Below are 12,468 nucleotides of genomic sequence, written 5' to 3' on the forward strand. Positions count from 1 at the left end.
TATTGGAAAATTGAGTCCACTGATATTAAGAGATATTAAGGAAAGGTGATTGTTGATTCCTATTATTTTTGCTGTTAGAGTTGGAAATATGTTTATGTGGCTATCTTCTTTTTGGTTTGTTAAAAGATTATTTTCTTGTTTTTTCTAGGTTGTAGTTTCCCTTCCTGTGTTGGAGTTTTCCATCTATTATCCTTTCTTTTTTTTAATTTATTTATTTATTTTTTATTTACATTTCAAATGATTTCCCCTTTTCTGGGTCCCCACTCCCTACAAGTCCCATAAGCCCTCTTCCATCGCCCTATTCTTCCATCTACCCCTTCCCACTTCCCTGTTCTGGAATTCCCCTATACACTTGCACTGAGTCTTTCCAGAACCAGGGGCCACTCCTCCATTCTTTTTGGACATCATTTAATTTGTGGATTATGTCCTGGGTATTCAAAGTTTCTAGGCTAATATCCACTTATCAGTGAGTGCATACCATGACTGATCTTTTGAGACTGGGTTACCTCACTTAGTATGATGTTCTCCAGCTCCATCCATTTGTCTAAGAATTTCATGAATTCATTGTTTCTAATGGTGAATAGTACTACATTGTGTAAATATACCACATTTTTTGTATCCATTCCTCCGTTGAAGGACATCTAGGTTCTTTCCAGCTTCTGGCTACTACAAATAGGGCTGCTATGAACACAGTAGAGCATGTGTCCTTATTGTATGCTGAAGAATCCTCTAGATATATACCCAGTAGTGGTATAACAGGGTCCTCAGGAAGTGACATGCCCAGTTTTCTGAGGAACTGCCATACTGATTTCCAGAGTGGTTGCACCATCTTGCAATCCCACCAGCAGTGGAGGAGTGTTCCTCTTTCTCCACATCCTTGCCAACACCTGCTGTCTCCTGAGTTTTTGACCTTATCCATTTTGACTGGTGTGAGGTGAAATCTCAGGGTTGTTTTGATTTGCATTTCCCTAATGATTAATGATGTTGAACGTTTCTTAAGATGTTTCTCAGCTCTCCGAAGTTCTTCATGTAAAAATTCTTTGTTTAGCTCTGTACCCCACTTTTTAATGGGGTTATTTGGTTCTCTGGGTTCTACTTTCTTGAGTTCTTTCTATACATTAGATATTAGTCCTCTGTCGGAATTAAGGGTTGGTAAAGATCCTTTCCCAGTCTGTTGGTTGACGTTTTGTCCTTTTGACTGTGTCCTTTGCCTTACAGAAACTTTGTAGTTTTATGTGTTTCCATTTGTCAATTCTTGATCGTAAAGCATAAGCTATTGGTGTTCTATTCAGGAATTTTCCCCTGTGCCCATGTCCTCCAGAGTCTTCCCCAGTTTCTTTTCAATTAGTTTCAGTGTGTCAAGTTTTATGTGGAGGTCCTTGATCCATATGGAGTTGAGCTTGGTACAAGGATATAAGAATGGATCGATTCGCATTCTTCTGCATGCTGACCTCCAGTTGAGCCAGCACCATTTGTTGAAAAGACTATCTTTTTTCCACTGGATGCTTTCAGTTCCTTTGTCAAAGACCAAGTGACCATAGGTGTGTTGGTTCATTTCTGGGTCTTCAATCCTATTCCATTGATCCGCTTGCCTGATATTGTACCAATAACATGCAGTTTTTATCACTATTGCTCTGTAGTAGAGTTTAAAGTCTGGGATATTGAATCCCCCTGAAGTTCTTTTACTGTTGAGAATAGTTTTAGCTCTCCTGGGTTTTTTGTTATTCCAGATGAATTTGAGAATTGCTCTTTCTAGCTCTATGAAGAACTGGGTTGGGATTTTTATGGGGATAGCATTGAATCTGTAGATTGCCTTTGGAAAGATAGCCATTTGAACTATATTAACCCTGCCAATCCACGAGCATGGAAGGTTTTTCCATTTTCTGAGATCTTCTTCGATTTCCTTCTTCAGAGATCTGAAGTTCTTGTCATATAGGTCTTTCACTTGTTTGGTTAGAGTCACCCCAAGATACTTTATGCTGTTTGTAGCTATTGTGAAGGGGGTCATTTCCCTAATTTCTTTCTCAGTCTGCTTATCCTTTGAATATATAAAGGCTACTGATTTGCTTGCATTGATTTTGTAGCCAGCCACTTTGCTGAAGTTGTTTATCAGCTGTAGGAGTTCTCTAGTAGAGTTTTTAGGGTCACTTAAGTATACGATCATATCATCTGCAAGTAGTGATAGTTTGACTTCTTCCTTTCCAATTTGTATCCCTTTGACTTCCTTATGTTGTCTAATTGCTCTAGCTAGGACTTCAAGAACTATATTGAAAAGATATGGAGAGAGGGGGCAGCCTTGTCTAGTCCCTGATTTTAGTGGGATTGCTTCAAGTTTCTCTCCATTTAGTTTGATGTTGGCTACCAGTTTGCTGTATATTGCTTTTACTATGTTTAGATATGGGCCTTGAATTCCTGTCCTTTCCAAGACTTTTAGCATGAAAGGATGCTGAATTTTGTCAAATTCTTTTTCCGCATCTAATGAAATGATCATGTGGTTTTTTTCTTTGCGTTTGTTTATGTAATAGTGGCTTCAAAGAAGGAGTTGGGTAGTGTTCCTTCTGTTTCTATTTGGTGGAAAAGTTTGAAGAGTATTGGTATTAAGTCTTCTTTGAAGGTCTGTTAGAATTCTGCACTGAAGCCATCTGGTCCTGTGCGTTTTTTTGGTCAGAAGGCTATCTATGACCCCTTCTATTTCTTTAGGGGTTATGGGTCTGTTTAGATGGTCTATTTGATCCTGGTTTAATTTTGGTAATTCGTATCTGTCTAAGAAAATGTCCATTTCCTCCAGATTCTCCAGTTGTGTTGAGTATAGATTTTTGTAGTAGGATCTGATGATTTTTTGAATTTCCTCGGTTTCTGTTGTAATATCTCCATTTTCATTTCTAATTTTGTTAATTTGGATACTTTCTCTGTGCCCTTTGGTTAGTCTGGCTAAAGGTTTATCTATCTTGTTGATTTTTTCAAAGAACCAGCTTTTGGTCTTGTTGATTCTTTGTGTGGTTCTCTTGGTTTCTACTTGATTGATTTCAGCCCTGAGTTTGATGATTTCCTGTCTTCTTCTCCTCCTGGGTGAATTAGCTTCTTCTTGTTCCAGGGCTTTCAGTTGTTCTGTTAATCTTCTAGTGTATGCTCTCTCGAATTGCTTTTTGGAGGCACTCAAAGCTATGAGTTTTCCTCTTAGCACTGCTTTCATTGTGTCCCATAGATTTGTGTATGTTGTGCCTTCATTTTCATTAAATTCTAAGAAATCTTTGATTTCTTTCTTTATTTCTTCCTTGACCAAGGTATCATTGAGTAGAGTATTGTTCATTTTCCATGTGTATGTGGGCTTTCTGTTGTGTTCACTGTTACTAAAGACCACTTTTACTTCATAGTGATCTGATAGGAGGCATGGGATTATTTCAATCTTCTTATATTTGTTGAGGTCTGTCTTGTGACCAACTATATGATCTATTTTGGAGAAGGTACCATGAGGTGCTGAGAAAAAGGCATATTCTTTTGCTTTGGGATAAAAAGTTCTATATATATCTGTTAACTCCAATTGGTTCAAAGCTTCAATTAGTTTCATTGTCTCCCTGTTTAGTTTCTGTTTTCCCGATCGGTCCATTGGTGAAAGTGGAGTGTTGAAGTCACCCACAATTATTGTGTTAGGTGAAATGTGTACTTTGAGCTTTAGTAAAGTTTCTTTTATGAATGAGGGTGCCCTTGTATTTGGGGCATAGATGTTCAGGATTGAGAGTTCTTCTTGTTGGATTTTTCCTTTGACCAGCAAGTAGTAACCTTCCATGTCTCTTTTGATGACATTAGGTTGAAAGTCAATTTTATCTGAAATTAGAATGGCAACTCTGGCTTGTTTCCTGGGACCATTTGCTTGTAGAATTGTCTTCCAGCCTTTTACTCTAAGGTATTTTTTGTCTTTGACATTGAGGTGTGTTTCCTGTATGCAGCAAAATGTAGGGTCCTGTTTACGTAACCAGTCCGTTACTCTATGTCTTTTTATTGGGGAATTGAGTCCATTGATGTTAAGAGATATCAAGGAATAGTGGTTATTGCTTCCTATCATTTTTGATTATAATTTTATACGTGTATGGTTATCTTTTGGGTTTGATGAAAAAGCTTAATATCCTGCTCTTTCCAGGATATAGTTTCCCTCGTAATAGTGCTTTCCGCTTATTATCCTTTGTAGGGCTAGGTTTGTAGAAAGATATTGTGTAAATTTGGTTTTGTCATGGAATATCTTGGTTTCTCCATTTATAGTAATTGAGAGTTTCGCTGGGTATAGTAGTCTCGGCTGGCATTTGTGTTCTCTTAGAGTCTGCATGAGCTCTGACCAGGATCTTCTAGCTTTCATGGTCTCTGGTGAGAAATCTGTTGTATTTCTGATAGGTCTTCCTTTATATGTTACTTGCTCTTTTTCTCTTACTGCCCTAAGTATTCTTTCTTTGTTTAGTACATTTGGGGTTTTGATTATTATGTGACGGTAGGTATTTCTGTTCTGGTCCAGTCTGTTTGGAGTTCTGTAGGCTTCTTGTATATTCATGGGCATCTCTCTCTTTAGGTTAGGGAAGTTTTCTTCCATAATTTTGTTGAGGATATTTGCTGGCCCTTTAAGTTGTAAATCTTCACTCTCATCAATACCTATAATCCTTAGATTTGGCTTTCTCATTGTGTCCTGGATTTCCTGGATATTTTGGGTTACAAGCTTTCTGCATTTTGCATTTTCTTTAACTGTTGAGTCCATGGTTTCTATGGTATCTTCGGCATCTGAGATTCTTTCCTCTATCTCTTGTATTCTGTTATTGATATTTGCGTCTATGGTCCCTGATTTCTTCCCAAGGTTTTCTATCTCCAAAGTTGTCTCCCTTTGTGTTTTCTTAGTTGTTTCTACTTCTGTTTTTAGATCCTGGAAAGTTTTGCTCAGTTCTGTCATTTGCTTGTTTGTGTTTTCGTCTAATTCTTTAAGCAATTTTTGTGTTTCCTCTTTCAAGATTTCTGCCTGTTGATCAAGGTTCTCCTGTATTTCTTTAAGTGATTTTTGTGTTTCCTCCTTATTGGCTTTTGTATTCTCCTGAATTTCTTTCAATGATTTTTGTGTTTCCCTTGTAAGGGCTTCTAATTTTTGATCCATTTTCTCCTGAATTTCTTTAAGTATGTCCTTCATGTGTTCCTGTACTAGCATCATGACCAGTGATTTTAAATCCAAATCTTGTTTTTCTGGTGTGTTGGGGTATCCAGGACTTGCTAATGTTGGAGAATTGGGTTCAGATGCTGCCATAATGCCTTGGTTTCTGTTAGTAATGTTCCTACGTTTGCCTTTAGCCATCTGGTTCTCCCAGAAGTTAGATGTTGTTATTGTCACTGGCTGGTGCTTCAACCTACTGTGGATCTTTAAGATTATCTCTGCAACACTGTTTGACTGGGTTTCTTCTAGCACAGATTACTGATATGCTGGCTTCCTCTTTTGTGCCTTTGGATCCCTTTTCAGTCTTGCCTCAAGCAATGTTACACTTAGGTTGTCAAGCTCAACTAGGTATTCTCTGTCTGCTCTATTATGGAGGGAAGAAGTTGTGGTGGGGGTCACTCCCTCTGTTGATTCTCACATAGGACACAGGTCCTGCGATGGACCTAGTGATCCTTTTGTTTCCTTGTAGGCAGCGAGTATGGACATGGGGCTTCTCTCTATTATCCTTTCTAAGGCTGGATTTGTCGAAAGATATTATGTAAATTTCATTTTGTCATGTAATTATCTATGATAATTGAGAGTTTTTCTGGGTATAGTAACCTGTGCTGGCATAAGTTTTCTCTTAGAGTCTGTATGATATGCGCCTAGGAACTTCTGGCTTTTTTTTTTGTAATATTTTTATTTTCTATATTCTTTGTTTACATTCCAAATGATTTCCCCTTTCCCGGATCCCCCCTCCCCATATATCCCATAAACCTTCTTGTCTCTATCCCTTTTCCAATCACCTCCCTCCTTTTTCTCTGCTTTTATAGTCTCTGCTGAGAAGTCTGGTGTAATTCTGAAAGGTCTGCCTTCATATGTTACTTGACCTTTTCCCCTTACTGCTTTTAATATTCTTCCTTTTTTGTGTGCATTTGGTGTTTTGAATATTATGTGATAGGAATAATTTCTTTTCTGCTCCAAACTACTTGGAGTTCTGTAGGCTTCTTCTTCTTCTTCTTCTTCTTCTTCTTCTTCTTCTTCTTCTTCTTCTTCTTCTTTTTTATTTTTTTTTTTTTATGGACATCTCTTTCTTTAGGTTAGGAAAATTTTCTTCTATAATTTTTCAAAGGTATTCATTGGCCCTTTGAGTTGGGAGTCTTTACTCTCTTCCATACCTATTATCCTTAGGTTTGGTCTTCTCATTGTATCCTGGATTTCCTGGATATTTTTTTGTTAGGAGCTTTTTGTACTTTGAATTTTCTTTGACTTTGTGTCAATGTTTTCTGCCTCTACCTTTTTCTATTGTCAATTCTATCTCTATATTTTCTATATTTCCTTTGATTGCTGTGTCAATGTTTTCTATCTTCTGCACCTGAGATTTTCTCTTCTCTCTCTTATATTCTGTTGTTGATGCTTGCTTTTCTCACTTCTTATCTCTTTCCTAGATTTTCTATCTCTAGGATTGTCTCCCTTTGTGATTTCTTTATTGATTCTATTTCCATTTTTAGATCCTGGATGGTTATATTCAGTTCTTTCCCCTGTTTATGTTTTCCTGTAATTTTTAAGTGATTTTTTGTGTTTCCTCTTTAAGGGCTTTTACCTATTTATCCGTGTTCTCCTGTTTCTTTAAGGGGTTTATTTATGTCCTTCTTAAAGATTTATATCATCATCATGAGATGTGACTTTAAATCAGAGTCTTGCTTTTCTGGTGCATTGGTGTATCCAGGACTTGCTGTGTCAGAGTTCTGGTTCCTGATATTGCCAAGTAGCCTTTGTTTCTGTTGGTAAATTTCTTTTGCTTGCCTCTTGTCCCCTGGTATTAGTTTGTCTTGCTGTCTCTGACTGGAACTTGTCCCTCCTGTGGGCCTTTAAGTCTATGTGACACATCTTAGATGTGTCAGTACTCCTGGTAAGACCAGCTTCCTCCTGGGTGGGGTTTGGATGTGGAAGGCTGTGGGACAACTTTAGCTCTGGGATGGAGATGGAAACCAGAAATATCCTATTCCCATGTGCTCTACTGTTCTTGTTTTCTGTGTGTTCCTGGTTGGTTCAAGTTTGGACAATTATTGGAATGTAATGGTCGTCTCAACTCTGAGCTTAGAAGTGAGAGCATTGCTGGGAGACCAGCTCTCTCTTGGTGAGATTTGTGTGCAGAGGGTTGTGGAACAGGCTTAGCTCCAGGGCACAGATGGATACTGAAAGGATCCTGCCCCCAGTTGCTCCACAGTTCCGTGCCTGTGTGCTCCTAATGCCACACCCTCTAATCCTTTCTAAACATCTCACTATTAGGAGATCTGGTATTCAAATATCTGAACCTATGCATGCATTCTTTTATAAACTACCATAGTAAGTGTTTGAAGACAGTTTCAAAATTAAAAGTATTCAGTACTTCAATGAAAATGAAATCATGGCACAACGTATCATTTAAGGTAAGTGGGATGGGTTATATATGCTCAACTCAGGGAGTGGCACTTTTAGAGGGTGTGGCCCTGTTGGTGTAGGTGTGTCATGTGCATGTGCTTTAAGACCCCCATCCTAGCTTCCTGGAAGCTAGTGTCCTGAGAGCAGCCTTCAGATGAAGATGTAAAAGTCTCAGCTCCTCCTGCACAATGCCTGCCTGGATGCTGCCATGCTTCTGCCTTGATGATAGTGGACTGGACCTCTGAGCCTATAAGCCAGCCCAAATTAAATGTTTTTAAAGAGTTTCTTTGGTCATGGTGTCTGTTCACAGCAGAAAAACTCTAACAAAGACAATAAGTAGCAAAGACATAACAAAACTAACAAGATGAAAATGAAAAAGGAGAAACTAATAAAATTAGGTTCAAAAGGAAGTATATCACAAATTATGTGAATTAAATACAGGATATTTTAAAAAATAATTTTGAAAAATTATAATCTAATAAACTAAAAGTTTAGAAGAAACTAATAAACTTCTAAATACACATGATCCAACAGTTTGAGCCAAGATAATAAAAGAATAAATAAATCCATAATAAGTAAGAAGATTAAAGCAAATTTAAAGACTTTTCCGGCAAAGGAAAGCTCAGTATTACACAGATTCAATGATGAATTTTATCTGATCATTAAAAACTATTGACATTGTAAACCAATGCTCTTCCAAATAATCCAGAAAATTTACAGTGAATGAGTGCTTCTAATATTTCTGTACAAAGCCAATATTATCCTGACTTCCAAATTGCAGAATACTATACAACCAAAGCAACAAAAGAAAAAATACAAGTGATAAACATATATGCGAAAATCCTCTATGGGGTACTAACTATCCTTCTCGTAACACTTCAGTAAGATGCTCAAGTTTCTTGCATTTCAAACATGCAATATAATTCATATATAAGACCAACAAGCCTAACATATATATAAAATCATCTGCTCCAAAACCTACATTCATCTCAAAATGTATAGAAAAAGCCTTTAAAACAATCAGTTACCAATTCATCATGTAAACTCTGAATAAACTAGTAATTGAATAGTCTAACCTAATCATAATAATTAGCCATGGTATCAAGTGGTTTTCAATATTCTTCTAAGTGAATTATTTTTCTAAATGTGCAGATTGAAATAGGGATCATCAGTCTTTACATGTTGGTCATAAAGCCTTCACTCTTAGCTAGAGCATTTAGGTTTAAAAAAAATAAAAGAGCATAAAAGATTACAAATTATTCATATTTTTGCAAGTTATCCTATACTTTAAAGATGTTAAAGGAAATGCTTATGATAACTATCTTTAGTTAAGGAGTAGTGCATAAAAATCATTAAACAATAATTAGTAGGTTTCCCTGGCATTATTAACAGAGATGATAAGAAGAAATACAATCCATTTTACAATAATCTCAAGAAAACTCCCATCAAGTAACAAATGAAAACCAAGAAACAATTCTAAACAAAGATACAATACAATTTATAATACCCCAAAAATATATTGAGGGAGAAACTAAAGTTGAAAAGATTCTCAAAGAGGAATATAGCTATGCAATAAATAGTTTTAAAAGTTTACAAGAGGCTTAATCATCAAAATAATTCCTATTGAGTATGTATAAGTGAGTCTGCAGCTCCCACTACATATGCAGCAGAGGATTGCCTCATCTGGCATCAGTGGGAGGGGAGGTTCTTGGTCCTGTTGAAGCTTGTTGACATGGAGAATGTAGATGCTAGTGTAGTGAGGGTAGAGTGGTGTTGAAGTACCCTCTTCGAGGCAAAGGAGTAGGGGAGGGGGTTGTGGAAGGGAAACCACAAAGGGGGGGGGATAACATTTGGAATGCAAATGGATAAAATGATTAATTAAAAAAGAAAAAAATCCATTTTAAAAACTGTGGATGTGTTCATAGGGATTGGGATCCACAACTCTATATTTTGGTTGATTGTATATAAATATATGTAACAAAAATTAATGAATAAAAAGAGGCAGTGGTTTTAAAAAAAGATAAAAAATATAGGGATGGGAGAGATTGGAGGGAACAAAGAGGTCGGAGAAGTAATAAAATTATATTATAATTTTAAATTCAAAAAGCAACTGAGTAATTCCAAGGATGATAACTGAAGGAGAGCGAATGCCAGCTGGAGCTCTGAGGAAGAGCACTGCAAGTTCACTGCAAGTAGCAGGGTAACCTGACCCAACTGTTAGAAGAGTAAGTATGCAAGCCTTCCAAATAATTAAAAATAAAACCACCTTACAACCCATTTCTATGTCTCCTGGGCATATAGACCCAAATACCTCTGGAGAGATATCTGTACATCTTGTTTATTGTTGCTATATTATCAATAGCAAGAAAGTTGGAGAAGCCTAGATATGTTTAACCACATATGAACAGACTGTAAAACTAGGCTCTGTACATATAAGGACATTTTATTTAATCATAAACGAAAGGAAATTAGGGAACTGTAGAAAATGTCCATATGACAGTTTTTGACTGACATTTCTGATGGTATGAATAGAGTGGCCCCCCCATAGACTCAAGCATTTGAATGCTTGGCCCAATTAAATATTTTCCTTTATAAGAGTTGCTGTGGTCACGGTATCTCTTCACATCAATGGAAACCCTAACTGGGACAAAAATTATAAAAACTGTGTGTTGTTTTTCTATTCATGAAGCATTTTCTGTAAAATATCCTAGCCATGTCTGAATAAAGTAAAAAAGCTGGATAATGGGAAATATATGATAAACTCATACCAGGCTACATTTTCCATGCCTAACATATACAACCATCATTCTAATAGCTATTTTATGTATTTAATAAAATTATGTATTTTATGTTCTTAGCAAATATCTGACACATACGTGTAGCTCTTATCCTTCAAAGAAACATTTTTTTATTTTATTTTATTTTTTATTATTTCTGAGGTCTGAAAACTATCACAATACACACAATAAGAAATTGTGGGTTACTCAGTCCCAAGTGACACATCTGTAATGCTTCTCCTAAATTCAAGGTTCGGGGAAAATCACAGAGGAGGAGACAAAGACGTTGTTGGAGCCACAAGTCCTGTTAGGTAGCATCCTCTTTATAGGAGAAATGCAGAGCAAGCAGCAGCATCCATGAATTCTCAGTAATATTGCTATCTGGAAATGACCAAAATAATGATGTTACCAGCTGAAATGGCACCAGAGATAGGAGAAAATCCACATGGTCCCATCCCTGGATAGAACGCTACAAGTAGCCAATGGCTGTCCGCAGAATGAGAATAGGTTTCTTCCAAGGACCAGATTCTGTATAGGATGCCCAAGCTCTGTGGTCACCCCTGAATTTATATCACAGGGTATATAAATATATATGTGTATATATATATATATATATATATATATATATATATATATATGCACATACAGAAAAAGTTGTTTCAAAATAGAATGTGTGAGTCATTTGCAAACTCTTTTCAAAAGTCCTGACTATTCCAGGGAGAGCAGGAGACCCAGGGGGTGCCCCACTCACTCAGAGGAGAAGGGGAGGGGGAGGGGGAACGATTGTGGGAGAGGGTAACATGGAGGGAGGCACTGAGCGGGATATAAAGTGAACAAGTAACAAACAAATAAATTAAATTGAAAATGGAAAGTCCGGCCTGGTTAAATGAACTATCAAATGAGAATACTAAGCCTTTATTTTTCTAAGGACAAGCTGAGTCAAGAGACTGCACTTTATTTCCGATTGTCCTGCTATTCAATGATCTAGACCAGTGATTCTTCACCTTCCTAATGCCATCACCTTTTAATACAGTTCGTCATGCTGTGGTGATCCCAAACCATAAAATTATTTTTGTTGCTGTTTCATAACTGTAATTGTGTAACTGTTTTGAACCACAATGCAAATATCTGATGTGGGAATAGTTTTAGGCGATACCTGTGAAGGGATGTTAGGGCCTCACAAATGGGTGCGACCCCCAGTTTGAGAATCTCTCACTGATCTAGACTGAAATTGGTATTACCTCTAGTTAATGAGAATGTTCCCATCCTGCTGGTGTTGACAAAAGGCCCAGTACCTGTCAATCCCTGTGTTCCAATTTAAAGATTCTGGGATCTTCCTCCATCCAAACTTTTCTTCGTGCAGAAAGAGCAAGCAGCTCCCGCTTCATCCAGCGTCTCTAATCAGAACTCCCTCCAGACTCCCCTCTTATCCACTTCTTTTTCTGGCTTATTTTTTTCAGTTAACTTTTTCCTCCTTATCTTTTCTAATTAGATTCGAAACAGAATGATCTCATGCATCCTTTGTGCCGTGTCTGAGCCACTACAGGAACTGGCAAGAAAGGTAGCCTTCTCTTTGGGGAGGGGAGAAACGAGTGCTTGTACGAGAAAAATATGTGCAAGAAGAAATGTGTATGCTTGGTCGGAAGTGGCCAAAAAAGAACAAAAGCAGCGGGGTTTCATTTATCTTCCTTTTAATCAAAGCTCGAATTTGTGGCAATGAGTTTGTTCTTCCCAGGCAGAAGGTCATGAGTTCTGTATTCATCATATATTAATCCTTGATGGGACCGATTCCAGGCTTTACCTCTTTGTAAAATATGAGAAATTCAGCATTTAAAGCAATATATGTTTTTAGTTTACTATCCTGACAGGCAAAAATGCATGCCTAGAAACTTAGATGATCATATGCCTTTTCAGTTTTTGCCAATCTTCATTTGTGTCTTTGTATACAAATGTCAGAAAATAATCAGTCATTAATTTATAATATAATGTGGATAAAAAGAGACCACAAGCCCAAAGATGGTATGTATAGCGTTTTATATTTGCTAATATGAAAATATCTTTCAGCTTCGTGTTAGGATACAGAAAGTTAAGTAACTTTCTTGAATT

Source organism: Apodemus sylvaticus, chromosome 8, assembly GCF_947179515.1.
Source record: "Apodemus sylvaticus chromosome 8, mApoSyl1.1, whole genome shotgun sequence".
Lineage (NCBI taxonomy): Eukaryota > Metazoa > Chordata > Mammalia > Rodentia > Muridae > Apodemus > Apodemus sylvaticus.